We start from the raw sequence: 15,218 nt of genomic DNA on the forward strand, positions 1-15,218 counted from the left end.
AACGGATCGATCAGATTGCCAACACACAGACATTTAAATGGAAAGACAACAGAGAAATACAATAAGCAAACACAAAGACACAAGAATTTTAATAAGGAGTTCACCCTATTCTCCAGGGCTACATCTCCGGTCTAGCTTTCAGTGGTGGCCTTGTTTTATTGTGTCTTTAAGCAGAGAATTACAATGTAGGGACTCAATGTGAGTTCTCCTGAAGCAGGTTTGCTTGGCAGGGTGGTTCTTGGATTCCCCAAGCCACTTGAGTACACAGACTTCTTCTTCCTACCAGCTCTGTGACCTTCTGGTCTACAGTGGAAAGAGCCAAATGTGGTGCTCAGTCCAGACAGATTCCTCTATGGGATGGCTTGAATCTCTCAAGCTCTCTGGTGCTCGATGCTGCCGCTGGTCAGCTCGACCCTCTGTCTCTTTCTGCTTTTGCTTTACTGCCTTCTTCTCTGGTTTCTGTCTCTCAGTGTTTAGTCCTCCTCTCGGGGTTTGCTCTGACTGACTCTCACTTGTGTATTCTGTCTCTATTCATGGCTTTTAGCCATTCGTTCCAATGCCTGTTCGGTTCCTCGTCTGCCTCTGTCGATTCACCTTCTGCAGCTGCGCTTGGAGTTCCCTGTTTGGCGTCATCATGAACGCTTAGGGAGTGGCCACATGTCCTCCTCTAAACGGCGCCAGCCTACTTCGTCGGTTCGTTTCTTCAGTTACGTCGTGGATGCATTCTTCCTCCACCGTGGTGGTCAAACAGATTCCAAATCCTTCTAAAACGCAGCATATTCCTTTGTCGATTCCGCTTCCCCCCGTTGGGCTCGATCTCAGCCGTCCGATGTGGGGCCTCCAGATCCGACGCCGTACACACGTCCTGCACGGTTGACTTGCTCGACTGATAGTGCGCGATCAACGACGATTTTCTCTCACCTCTGCTTGCCACGCGTCGATCGATGTATGGGATCACTCTAATTCCTCCAGAACTGCTTACCATTCAAGGGCACCTCGATCAATTTTCGCCGGTTTTCCAGAGCGCGGGTCCCGCCTTTGTATGTTAGCACTTTTCGCTTTTCCGCCCACGGTTCTCCGGTTCTCGACACGACCGAGTGCTCGAGGCTCCTCCATTTTGGCCTTGTTCGCCTAGCGATGCGTGATTAGCGCTAAGTCACGCATCAAAATCCACCTCCTTTTCCCGATCTAGGGCTCCTAGGGGCCACTTTGACCTCCTGCGCGGTCTCCATGGGCCTCAGTCAACGCGCTTTGACTGAGGTCCTCGTCGTTCCACGCTGGCTGCCATTGCCACTGGTTCAGGGGTGTTTTGATCGCTGTTTTGGAATTTTTAGAGATTTGTCTCGACCTGATACAGTCATGAGATTTTTCTATGCTATTTTTCAATTTAAATGTCTGTGTGTTGGCAATCTGATCGATCCGTTGCTTAAATAACACAGAACACACACCAGCACATGAGTCTGTAATACCTTTGTTTAATAAATCTTCAACTGATGTCACTCATAGGGTGAATATCAGATCAAGTGGTATCAAAGCTTTAGGCTGTAAGGTTAGACAAGCTTGTGTTGGTTTAGCTGTGAATTCTCACTAGATCAAAGCTCAAATTAGGAGAAGGAGAGTTGGTGGAAACTAATCCTGAAATTGGGAGAGCCTATTCTCGGAAGACAATGTCAGAGGAAGGTTCTATGGGGCGAGACCCTCAATTCATAGAGATTTTTCCTAGCTATAAAGTCTATGGTAGAAGAAATGTATAGGGACTTTAGAAAGCATAAGGATAAAGATTCATCAAGTTCCAAACAAGATAAAGAAGAAGATGAGTCTCATTCCCATGACCACTCAAAAGGAAAAGGGAAAGAAGAAAGCTTTCTCACACCTCCTAATAGCCCTGTGCATAATAGGAAAGCATCTTTGATTAAGCTAGATGTTAAATTTAATTTGCCTATATATGATGGAGAGCTAAACGCTGAAAAGTTGGACAATTAGATTAGACAAATTGATGTGTATTGCAGAGTGCAGAACATCAACTCAGAGAACGGTGACCTTGCAGTCGTCAGAGCCACATCTCTCTCCAGCGTTGGAGGCACCGGATATGTTAGATTTTCAGGAGAGGTATCGTTAATCACACCTTAGTGTGCTTCACCTTATCTTCTTTCTGCCAATTACTATGAAATCAGGCTCAATATAGAAAGGATCAGAGGGTTAAAACTTAGTTAGGCATTTAACTAAAATTAACCAAGATTCTTGCATCTCATATTAGCTTTAGGAGTTCACCCTCAAGTGCTGAGACAGATATCAGATTCTTCTTCATTCCAGGCACATATAGAACATCTGACACTTTCAAGGGACATTTGGGTCCCCTATCAAATGTTAATGTCCCCACACCGACTGCTCTAACAATGCTATCATCACCAAGTACTACCTCCATATCAATATCATCCTCTGAAAGCTTTGAGAAGTACTCTCTGACTCCTGTCATGTGGCGGGAAGTGCCACTGTCAACATACCAAATGCTAGAAGATGCTTTGCTAGTAGTGGGGAATGCACACTCCCTCCGAACTTGTATGGCAGGTGATCCTGCATAGTGGCCTCACAAGCTATGAACCCAAACTTCTGATCAAAGCTCTCTGAGAAGCTCTCTATCTCTACAAAAGCTGCCATGGGTTTGTCTTTCCCTTTCTTGTTCTTTTTCTCCGGACACACAACAACATAGTGTCCCAACTTTTGACAATTCTCCTTGTTCTGCTGCTTGCCTTTACCTTTGCCTTTGCCTCCACTATTGGAAGCTTGCTTCTTTGCTCTGCCCTTCTTGTCTCTTGCTAACAATGCCACATTGTCATCCTCCTCCACTTGTTTGGTTGCCCCAAGATGGTTCTTTCTGATCTCATTTTAAATGCAATCCTTCCACAACCTCTCCCAATCAGGAAGGTTTTCCCGTGCAACAATGCCATCCACAAAATTCTCCCAAGTCTTGGGAAGACCATTCAAAGCAATCCTCACCAACTCAGTGGGTGCAATGATCTCACTTACGATTGTCAACTCATCTCTCACTGAAGTGATCTTTGGGAGGTATGTTGTAGCATTGTCAGTCTTAGCCATTTTAATGGCCTTCAGTTTCTCCTTTAGGACCATTTTTCTGTTTTCATTTGAGCTTTGGTAAAGATTGGTAAAGGTTGTCCACATCTCATGTGCATAAGTCTTTCCTCTCACATGAGGAATGACATGATCTTTGATTCCTTTGAGAATCAATCTTTTTGCCTTAGCATTCTTTTTGTTAAACTCTGCCAACTGAACAGGGTCAGTAGGTACTACTACTGGGTTCTGTGTGGTATTTACCATGATGCCCCAGACTTCTGCTTCCTCAAAGATGCTTTGGATTCTCTCCTTCCATGCACTGTAGTTGTTTTGCCCATTCAACTTGTCTTCAACTCTCAAACCCAAAGACATGTTTCACTATCCTACCAAAATGAAATTTTCAAATCTGTGGCAAAGGTTTCTGTTTTCTGTGTAAAAATCAACTTCTTGTAATTTTCACTTTGTTATCCCAAACTGCACTTTTTAGCCGTCCAAGCTCTAATACCATGAAGAATTTCAACCCCCCACTCCAGTTATCAGTTTTCCTTATCACTCCATGCATTTAGTTTTAAATCGAAGCATGATAAAAAATTCTTAAATCTGGAAATGACAATATTTTCTGAAAACACAAATTTAGAGATTTCACAACTGCTGAAATTCCAAAAATAAAACACTGCAAAATTATGACAGCGACACACAGAAAATAACACAGTGATTTCGATTTCCGTGCTTGAACTCCACCTTGAAAATCGTGCCAATCAGTAAATAGCCAAAACATAATCTTTTAGAGCAATAAAACAACATTAAATGCTGTATGGCTTGCCTCGAAAAATGTGCCTAAAACTTGCTGTACGGGGTGTATGGATTTCAGTGCTACAGTTGCCTCGAAATTCATGCCCAAATCTGCCCCAAAATTCATGCCCTTGTTGCTGTCCCTCTTCCTCGATTTTTGTGTTGTCCCTCTTTTTCGATTTCTGTGTCTTTCTCCTGTTGTACGATTTTTCCTTGGGATGCATGCCAATAAATGCTGTTGTCCAGATTTATTGAAATGTATTCTTGCTGCTCTCCTTCACTTCTTCACTGCTCATAAATTTTCTCCTTACTCTTTCTTCTTTTTTTTCTCAAATGCTCATGAAAGAATGAATTGATTTTTTCCTCCTCTTTTCCTTTTATTTTCTAAATGACCTTTTGGGTTACCCTAAGATCTAATGGCTGAGATTCATTTAGATCCAGGGATGAGAATAAATGTGCATTTCATTTTCACTTTATATTTTTTTAACTCACCCACTTAAATAAAGACCTACTTAGCTTTTTATTTTCATAGTCACTTTTTCACTTTATAATTCTTCATTGACTTTAATAAAGTCACCTTTAAATTAGAATGTAACTTTACCACTTACAAAGTCACTTTTAAATTAGAATGTAACTTTACCACTTTTAAATTAAATTGACTTTACCACTTATAAAGTCACTTTAGGAGAAAAGTAAAAAAATAAATTTGGACCTAAGTAACCTGACACAGGGATTCGAGTGTCGGATTCAAACACGTTGACCCTCAGAACATGACACATAGGATTCATTATCTATATATATATATATATATATATATATTAAAAATTAGATATTTCTTACACAAATTCTCATTAATGATACAAATTCATTGATTTCAAACATAGATCTTCATCTAGATGTTAGTTTTACTGTTTACAAAGTAAGTTAGTAACATTATAGCATGCATAGTACATACAAAATTCAAATACATGTCACATAAATCATGATTCATAAATGAAAGACAACATACAAGATAGTAAGATAAAGACACTGACAGCTGTAGTTTTCTCATTAAGTCATCAAATCAAAATGTGTTACATAGGTAGTGCAATGCCAATGGCAAATAGAAATAGAAAATATAAAACAACTATAGGTATACAAGCCTCAAGGCAATAGGTAGCTCATGACTCATGAGTCATCAATCCTCATAGTCATCATCAGAATCAGCATCAATGTCCTCATCATCATGGGCACCACTGCTCTCCTCTGCATCCTCCTCCTCCCTTGTATCCATAGTCGCCTCTGCATCTACTGGTGTGGAGGATGACCCCTCTAAAATATCACCGTCATCAAATCTAACCGACTCTAGCACTGGATCATTGAGATCCATGTTAGCCAATGCCAACTCAACACTGCTGTCTAGACCCATATCATTAGGAAAGACATCTCACATTTTTGTCTTTCCCCTTAACCGCTCTTCCCTCTGCCTGTAAATAAGATGAAGGTTGGTGTGCACATACACCATTGTCTCTACCCTGGACTGCTCAAGTCTGCTCTTCTTCACACTATACAAATTCCCATATGTGCTCCAATTCTTCTCGCCACAAGAGGATGAAGTCACCTGAGAGAGGAGCCTCATGGCTAACTGCTGAAGAGGAGGGCTTGTTGCCCCATGATTTGCCCACCAAGAATAGGGCTTCTTAGCCCCCTGTCTCTAATCACATCATATCCTGCAAATCAACTAGTGCCATTGGAAAACTCTGCAAAGGCATCCTCCACCTCATCAAGTAATGCTCTATCCCGGAAAACCCGCCTGAATGCATCTTTCCTCACCATCCATGTGAGGAGGGAATCTACGGGAAGGTCCACCATTCAACCACTCATGGTTGTAGTATTTTGGGTTCAATGAGTGAGCCAAACAATGTAAAGATGTGCAATTCTTGTCCCATTTGCTAACAAGAATATCCTGTATAGTACCACAGAAGGCCTCTGGTGATGTCTCATACTCGGGGCACTCACTCTGTAGAATAATGCTCCTCACAGACTCAATCATGGAATCCCATCCCTCATAAACCTCTCCTAGGATGGGTTTGTCTGTATCTGCAAATCGAAGCAAATAAATGATAGGGTCCATGATCTGAATAATTAGATCTACCCTCTCCCACCAAGCATCATCTAGCATTGCGTCCTTTAGAGGCTACTTGATCTGTCTTTCTCCAAAAAGACCAAAACTCAGAAATAACCATGGCCCCAAGAGCGGCCTTGACCTCTCTCAACCTCTTTAACATGATGAATGAGGAGGCAAACCGTGTATTAGCGATCTTCAACAATGATAGATTGTTGTACTCCTTGTAGATAGTGAGGGCATTTGTATGATTTTGCACAAAGTTACGGATATGTCGTGCATCCTCAATAATGTTACCAATCCAAAGCACATCAAAAGCAATGGATTTCAGTGCTAAGTTCAATGAATGGACAATGCAAGGTGTCCAAAACACTATTGGATATTTAGCTTCCATAATCATGCCAGCAACCTTGCAAAGAAGTGCATTATCTGTACTAATTTGCATACAAGAATCAACACCTACATCTTCAATAACTTTAATAAATAACTCTCTGATAAATTGTGCATCCTTGTATTCTCCTAGTGTATCCATTACTTTCAAGAAAACTGGACCATTCAAGGAAGACACCATGAAGTTGATGAGTGGGTGTCATGCTCGATTTGTCCATCAGAAACAATGCTAACCCCAGATGTTGGCCATGATGCTTTAATCGGCTCAAGCATTTTTTGCATCTCTTTTTTTTCCTTCGTCAACATTGTGGTTCTAAGCTTCTCTGAACTAGGGGGCACATACCATGATGGAGACCCGTGAGTTAGAGCTTGACACATGTCAATAAATAGAGGTGAGCGTGCAACATTAAATGATATGAATTTTTGATAGAAAAAGAAGGCAATGGTGAGATCAAGCTCTTCCCGTTTCTCTTTTTGAAAAATCTTGTCCATTGGACCAAGTGAAATTGCTTTTCTTTTTGCTTCTTGTCCCCCAATAGAACTCTCAAATGGAAATTTGGTGGTGTCTTTCCTCAAAAATGGAAGAGGGTCTTCATTCTTGGTTTTTTTTTTATTTTGCAGCCACATTTGCCATACCAACAATGAACTCTTTTTCCATTTCTTTCCTCTGTTGTAAAGGAACAACTTTACAAGCTCCAACTCCACAACTCGGTAAAGCTAACAAATGGCCTTTCACACGGTAATATGTGTTTTTGAAAGAACTGTGGCAAAAGTTGCATCTCCAATGCCCATTGCCACCTCCCTTCCCCTTGGTGCTTGTCCCATCCTCTTTTGTGACATATTTCCACAAGGGATATTTCTCAATGTTGTCTATAGGAGGAAGTCTTCCCTCAACATTACTTGCAATAGACTCTGATGATATTGGGGGAGGAGGGGCATCTCCAATGGAGACATTCTTCCCCTTCCTTTGCCCCCTACCTGCTGCCCTTGATTGAACCATGAATACTATAAAAAACATAAACAAAAATGCACAAATGTGTAAAAAAAATTCATATACAAACTGTTGTAATAGATATGCAAAAGAATAGAGATGAAATGCACTTACCTGGTGTTTGAATCTCCTTGTTGAATGCTCCAAACCCTTGGCTCCTTGCCCACAACTCACTATTTGCAAAAACGAATGAGAGAAATGGTAAATAATGAAAAGAACAACGCTGTTTTTATGCTGCGGGTTTCACTTTTTTGGGATTCGAATCCCAAATAGGGACACGATGTGTCCTAACATGACATGATCGGGATTCGATCGTGTCCCGTTAAGACACGTCGTCTCCCATTTTTGGATTCGAATTCCCATCGAATCGTGTTGGATTCGTGGGATTCGGACACGTGGCCTGTTTTTGATGAATTTGGTTTCAAAGATTTGGACACTTTTCCCTAGGCTAAAGATCAAAAGCCTTAGGGAACCACTTGTCCTTTGGTACCCAAATTTTAACAGATCCCAATGCAGATATGGTAGTGCCATTAGAACTAGAACTAGTAGCCAGATCAAGAAAAGGCAAACAACCAATGGAAGGCATTAGTTGTGCAACTCGACCGACTCATGCTTCCATTAGGTCTAATTCTATTGCTATTGGTGCTACTATTGAGGTTGCAGATGAGGCTGAGGCATCCTCAGACTCTTGATGTTTATGTAGCTCTTATGTGTAGTAGTGGCAATGAGATTGATGATGATGAGAAATGATCATGTTGATCACTGATATGTACTTGTAGACTTGTAGTCTTGTAATAGGCCAATGGCCCCATAGCTTATATCATTGTTTTTGGACTTTATAGGCCATTTAGAGCCTTATTAATTATGTATTTTGTCAATGATATGTATTGCACTTAGTGCCATTTGATACATTCACCTTTACATGGTATAGAGATGAGTAAACTTAACATATTTTGTCTCTATTGGTTTGGAATCATGGTTTTAAATCTTAAAAATATTTTTTTCATTAAAAATTAATTATTTCAGGTATTTTTTTAAAATCAGTTCATTGAGTTTTGACCAATCCTAATTTGACTGGTTCCGGTTTGAAACCCGGTTTATTAGGTGGACCGGTCCGGTCAGCAATTCCGATTTTGAATACTATGTAACATAGACATCATACCAGAGCCTATAACATCTTGGAGCACATGCTCCATGTTAGGAAGTGGGTAGTTATCTTTTATAGAAGTGAGATTTAAATTATGAAAATCGATGCAAACATGAATCTCACCATTCTTTTTTCTTACCAGTACCATGTTCACAACCAGATTGGATTATTGGATGGGCTCAATGATTTGGGCTTCTAGAAGCTTTTGCAACACCTTTTGGATGATCGATGCCACTTTCAGATTGAGATGAATTTGGTGTTGTCTAAAGGACTTTGCATCCTCCTTCAACAAGATCAGGTCTTATGATCTTTAGGTCTACGTTTTGAGCTCGTCGTTTGACCATGCACATACATCTCTGTATTCCTGCACTAATGATTCAATTCATTTTATTTCTTACGGGGTGCAATCCTTTCCAATTCTTATTAATCTTGGTGACTCTTCAGATTGAACATTGATTTCTATCACCTTTTCACATGCACACGGTATATTAGTCCCTAAAAATACATTAGAACTATCAAATAATTTTCTAATGGGACCATATCTTGCGGAATTTTGTTATTCCCTAATTGGATGAAAGGGATATCCTCTCCCTCTTGTCTCTTATCAACAACACGGTCAACAAATTTGTTAATGTAGTTTAATAAATTTATAATTTGACATTCATCCTTGAAATCTGCCATGACCCTATGTTTTCAAAATAAAAGGACAAAAACTTACCTCAACCATATACTTGATGTGACATGGGGTTCTAGTGGTTGGAAAGCATTAGCAGTGGGCATCATGGCATCTGCTAACTAGTTGGACATTCGGGGAATTGCAATTATGTTAACATGATCAAAATGTTCTATTTCTCCCCATATTGCATCTTCATACTGTTGTAGGCGGGGATTCCTTGCCTCACACAAGTTTTAGACCTTGTTTAAATGAGCTCCAAATCTCCCTCTACTTTGATTTCTTTTATCCCCATTTTCCTTGTTCATTCAAGTCTAATCAACAAGGCTTCATATTCTGTCACATTATTAGTGCAATTGAACTCAGGGAAAAATGAATACGAGTGAGTGGTTCCATCTTCATCAGAATTAATATGCAAAAAGTAGAGTTTCACATCCTATTCAAAATTCAATAGACTTAATAATTTTTAGGATTTCAGGATTTGCAAGATTTTAGCATTTCCATTGGATTGCATAATGATGAATTTGCATGGGATGAATTGTTATTGTTGGGATTTTATCATTATTATTTTTATATCTTATAATTTTAGAGACGGTGACCCCTATGCTAGGGACTCTGACGTCCACTCACCCCCCTTGAATTTTCCTAAAATTTGGGGGTGCTCCCACAAGCCCCCATTGTGCGCTCCCCCATCCCAAAAACTTGGTGGAACATTGGTATATCATCTTTTGAACATGTACCCTGCCTTTTGAACAAATTTCAAAGGGTAAATCAAGGGTAAATTTTGTGATATTATTAATAACACAAAAACAACATTTGGTCTCATTGCTTTATTTCTCTTTTATCCCATACCTACAAGCAACTAAAAGATTTGACAATTTTAAGATACATGTGTGATGATATATGGAGATGCATGTAAACTCGAACGAAAGATAATATCAATTTTGTGATACATTTCCAAGCAAAAAATCATTCCACTAGGACTTGAGATAAGTTGTGCTTCTTGTGATCATTTAGGACCCGTTTAAGAATACTCCCCAGGTTTCATATTTAGAGCCAAAAAATGTAATGTTCCAAACTTATACAAACAGTGATATGTAAAGCAAAATCAATTTCCAACACAAAAAAATTAAACAATTAGCAAATACTCAATATACTCCAGAAATGAGAACAAGTTGAGCCATTTTATTATTGAAATTGAGCAAGTACAATAGTATAGAAAATGCACCTGGGCTTGCCCCAAGGGCAAGTTTGACAGAACCCAGGTGATAAACAATAATCTCAAAGCTGAGAAATGACTGCTCCTCTAATGCTCTACGCTGTCTCCCAGAAATTACACTGTTGGCTGGAAAGGAACTGCAAGAAACTTTGTCTTTGGTGCTCAAAAAATGATGAAACTTCAACCCCAAGCTCCTTGGCCAAAACCCACAAAAACCTTGAAACGGTTTGGCTTGAATCCAACCTCCTAAATTCAGCCTGCAATAGGCCCTACGCCCTACATACTGCTCAAGAAATATAGCCTGCAAGGAACAACAATGAAACCTCCTCCAATGCTCCAAAAATGAAGTAATCTCCTCTCCCAATGTCTCCCTTAACCTCCTCGGTAAAGTTCAGCCTCAAAGACTGATACTCTACCCACCATGTGAGCACAAAGCGCTGCCTCTGCGCTGGCCCAGGTAGTGCGAAAGTCACCCTGCAAAGTAGCACACTTCTCTAGCTCCCAAACTCTCCAAAATGATAATAATCCTCTTATGCCTCTCCGCAAAGTTTCTCACCCAAACTCCACTGCAACACTCCACAAGCAAACTCGGCCTTCTCTTCATTGCATCCTCCAGTAATACACACCACCTAGAGATGAATGCACTGCTAGAAATCACAATGAGATCCTCCTCCTGAAGAAATGGAGAAAACCTTCCTAAGGTGGCACTCGAAGTCCTCCGAAGAAAGGGTGAGCTCTTCGCTTGAAGAACTCATGCTGAACAACAAGTGACTCGGCTAAGCAACTCGAACATGTTAGTTTTTGGTAGCATCAGAAGTGCTCTAGCCTTGAAAATTAGTGGAGAGGCTAGAGCACATGAGTTCTAAAGAACCCAGAAACCATTTGGTGAAATTCCACCCAGATTGTATTTTATTAAAATAATTAATATTTTTAATGGGGTTCCTAAGTCTAAACTTAGGGAAATAAAAATATTAATTGGTATTAATCAAAATATGGGTGAGAATAATCTAGAAGGCGGATGAAGTCATGTTTTAATCTTAGCCGTTGACTAAAGACTTAATCTCGGTCGTTGAAGACTCAACAAGAAAAGTATAAAATCGAGGCTTGGGGTTCATTTGGAAACACAGAGAGAGAGAGAGAAAATTGATCTAGAGTTCAATTTCTAGGGCTAGGACGCTGAGAAATTCGAACTAAGTGATCATTCAGCAGTAGAGGGGTAGTGAGAATCCGGAAGGACTTTCCGGAGAATACTGACGCAAAGGCAACGCAGTAGCCAGGAGAGCTGATGCAGAAAAGCTGTCTGTCATGCAAAATCTAGCACTGTCGGAACAACCGAAACTGTCGGGAACTGCTGAAATTTCCAGAACAACCGGGAGAGGTGACATAGAGGGAAGAGAAGGTGACGCAGAGCCAACGCAAAAAATAGTGAGGGCTAGTCAGTCTTGTGTCAGATCAGCTGGAATTCTGCCAGGTGAAGTGAGGTAAAACTCATTCAGATTTTTCGCCAGTATTTTCTCTGTAAATGATTGCTAGATGAGCATCCTAGATTTGTATTCAGATATTTCTCCTGCATAATAATAAACCCTCAGAACTGCTGCACCGATTTTCCTGCATTGGGTTTTTCCAAGGACTATTGTGTTAAAAAATAAGAGTGTCCTATGTATCTTGTTCTTTGCTTTGTTTTCTGTTTCATGAGATCAAATATTTAATTAGTGTAGGCTGCAAAAGTAATTTGCTTCAATATTCAGGAGAATAACTTGATGAATGTAATTTAAAGAAATCAAGTAGGTGAAGTAGATTTAGATTTGCTGCAGTAGGGGTTCCTTCAGTAGTAGGAATTTTCACATGGTATTAGAGCGTTGATGTTGAAACAGGAAGAGCGGATTCAGTGCTTGGCAGTAAGGCCGAAAACTGCACTTGGCAGCAATTCGAATCCCCTTGAAGGGATTGTGCAATCCTTGCCGTGAAGCAGATCCGAGGAAATCTCTCTCTGAGTGAGACAACAGAGAGGTACGATTTCCAGTTTGTGAGTTTGCAGAGGCAAAGGGAGTGGCGCAGAGCTTCAACACAGTGCTTGAAGGGTGTAGTTTTTGTCAGGGTAGAAATCAACTGGAAAAGAATGAAGACACGTAGAAGGGGAATTTTCTCCTTAGAGAACGTTCTGCTAGAAAGTTCGAATTTCTCACATGCTAAGCAGCTGAGCAGTGCTAAGCAGTGACTAGAGGAGTCAGTTCGACAGTTGGGTGAGGTGGCATCGCATGGGCTCAGAGATCAGGATAGGTTGGACGGTGCCTCCAACTATGTCATATGAAAAACCAGAACCTTAGTCATTCTGGAGGAATATGATCTCGATGCCTACGTCAAAAGTGTTGTAGCTGTTCTTGCTAACAACGATCAAAAGAAGAAGTACAAGGCTGAGCAGGGGAAGGCAAAGAGGCTCATTCTTGATGGAGTTTGAGATCATGTGGTCTCACACTTGCAAGGCAAGGATACAACCCAAGAAATGTGGGAAGCCTTGTCTTCTCTGTATGAAGGCACTTCCGAATAACATAAGATGTATTTGGAGCAGTAGTTGTAGCGGACTTTGATGCAAAAAGGAGAAGGGGTGAACCTCTATCTTTGGCATCTTCAAGACACTAGAGACCAACTTGCTATAGTGGGGTCCACTCAACCAATCGCGATGGTGAGGATAGCCCTGAATGGAATCTAGGATGAATGGTAAGTTTCGTCCAAAGCATATTGGGTAGAGAAAAACTACCTTCATGCGAGGAGATGTGGGTGGCTCTTCAATAGGAGGAGTTAAGGAGGGACCTAGTGAAGGTCAACATCAATGGAAACATTGGGAGTGGCACAAAGATGGAGGAGGAGGAGAACGCAACTCTAGCATCGAAGGGACAACAGAAGCCGAAGCGAAAGAAGGACATTTCGAAGGTGAAATGTTTCAGTTGTGGCGAGATGGGCCACTATGCATCCCAATGTCCTTTAAAGAAAATTGATAAGGATGAGAAGCATGATACAAAGGTTGCAGCTGCGAAGATAGACGAGGAAGAGTATGCCATGAGCCCCCATGCATCTCTAGGAGGGAGATGGGGTGATATTGAGCTGTAGTCAGGAAGACTACATGTGGGTAGGATCCTTGAGGGGTCCACCTCTTGGATCAATTCCTTGCTATGGGAGCCCAAGATTCAGCAGTAGCGAGATGGACTTAGTGTCAGATGATGCAGTGGAGTGTTTGGAAGACAGATGTAGTAGCTTGGGACTAGAGACTGATCAACGCAGAGCAAGAATGGCAGCAGTGTAGTTGGCACAGTGCAGGAGTTAGCAATAGCGCAGAAGATTCAGAGGGTCAGAATTAGTAGCAGTCAGATTCCAACATTCATTGTGTTATGCTGAACACAGTTAAGTTAAGCTAATTTTGGATGTTTTTCAGTTGCTTCTCTCAGCAACTGAGTTGCAGTACGGATGCAGTGTTAGCGGTGGCAGTGCTAGCAACATAACAGATGCAGTGTTTGAGAGGGAGCTGTAGTACAGATGCAGTGGTTGTAGTGGAAATGTCATGGGTAGCAGTACAATAGCAGCAGTAGCACAGTGTTGGTGGCAACAACACTGTAGAAAGGAGGTGCTTCAGAAACAGAGCAACATGCAGGTGGACATTGTTGCTAGAGCACTTTCCTCACTAAGAGGTAGTGTTAATTTTTGGTAGCATCAGAAGTGCTCTAGCCTTGTAAATTGGAGGAGAGGCTAAGGCACATGAGTTCTAAAGAAACTAGAAATCGTTTGGTGAAATTCCACCCGGATTGTATTTTATTAAAATAATTAATATTTTTAATGGGGTTCCTAAGTCTAAACTTAGGGAAATTAAAATATTAATGGGTATTAATCAAAATATGGGTGAGAATGATCTAGAAGGTGAATCAAGTCATGTTTAATCTTAGCCGTTGACTAGAGACTTAATATCAACCGTTGAAGACGCAACAGGAAAAGTATAAAATGGAGGCTTGGGGTTCATTTAGAAGCACACACAGAGAGGGAATTGATCTAGAGTTCGATTTCTGGGGCTAGGATGATGAGAAATTCAAACTAAGCGATCATTCAGCAACATACTGATAGTGAGAATCCGAAAGGACTTTCGGAGAATACTGATGCAAAGGCAGTGCAATAGTTGGGAGAGCTGACGCAGAAAAGTTGACTGTCACATAGAATCCGGAACTACCGAAACAGCCGAAATTGTTGGGAACTATCGGAACTGCCAGAACAGACGTGAGAGATAACACAGAGGGCAGAGAAGCTAATGCGGGGCTGACACAAAGCTAGCGTAAAAATAGTCGGGGCTAGCCAGTCTTTTGTCGGATCAGCTGTATTTCTGCCCGGTGAAGTGAGGTAAAACTCACTCAAATTTTCAGCCAATATTTTCTCTGTAAAGGATTGCTAGATGAGCATCCTAGATTTGTATTCAGATATTTCTCTTGCATAATAATAAACCCTCAGAACTGCTGCACCAGTTTTCCCGCATCGGGTTTCTTCAGGGACTATTGTGCCCAAAAATAAGTGTGTCCTATGTATCTTGTTCTTTGCTCTGTTTTCTATTTCATGAGATCAAATATTTAATTAGTGTAGGTTGCAGAAGTAATTTGCTTCAGATTTAGGAGAATAACTTGATGAATGTAATTTAAAGAAATCAAGTAGGTGAAGTATATTTAGATTTGCTGCAGTAGGGGTTCCTATAGTGTAGGAATTTTCATAGAGTAACCAAAGAGAAATCAATATTCCAGAAAGATGAATGAGATGTGGAGAGTTGCCTTCCTTATATAGATTTCGTAGAGCACTTTT

At 40.7% G+C, this 15,218-nt stretch overlaps 1 protein-coding gene across 2 annotated transcripts in view; it reads left to right on the forward strand.

Moving 5' to 3' along the window:
- LOC149222693 (translation initiation factor IF3-4, chloroplastic-like) overlaps positions 1–15,218 on the forward strand; it is a 251,663-nt gene that overhangs the window by 161,990 nt on the left and 74,455 nt on the right. The window lies entirely within an intron of this gene.

Source organism: Pinus tabuliformis, chromosome Q, assembly GCF_031772625.1.
Source record: "Pinus tabuliformis cultivar Carrire ecotype Pingquan chromosome Q, CPIR1, whole genome shotgun sequence".
Taxonomy (NCBI): Eukaryota; Viridiplantae; Streptophyta; class Pinopsida; order Pinales; family Pinaceae; genus Pinus; species Pinus tabuliformis.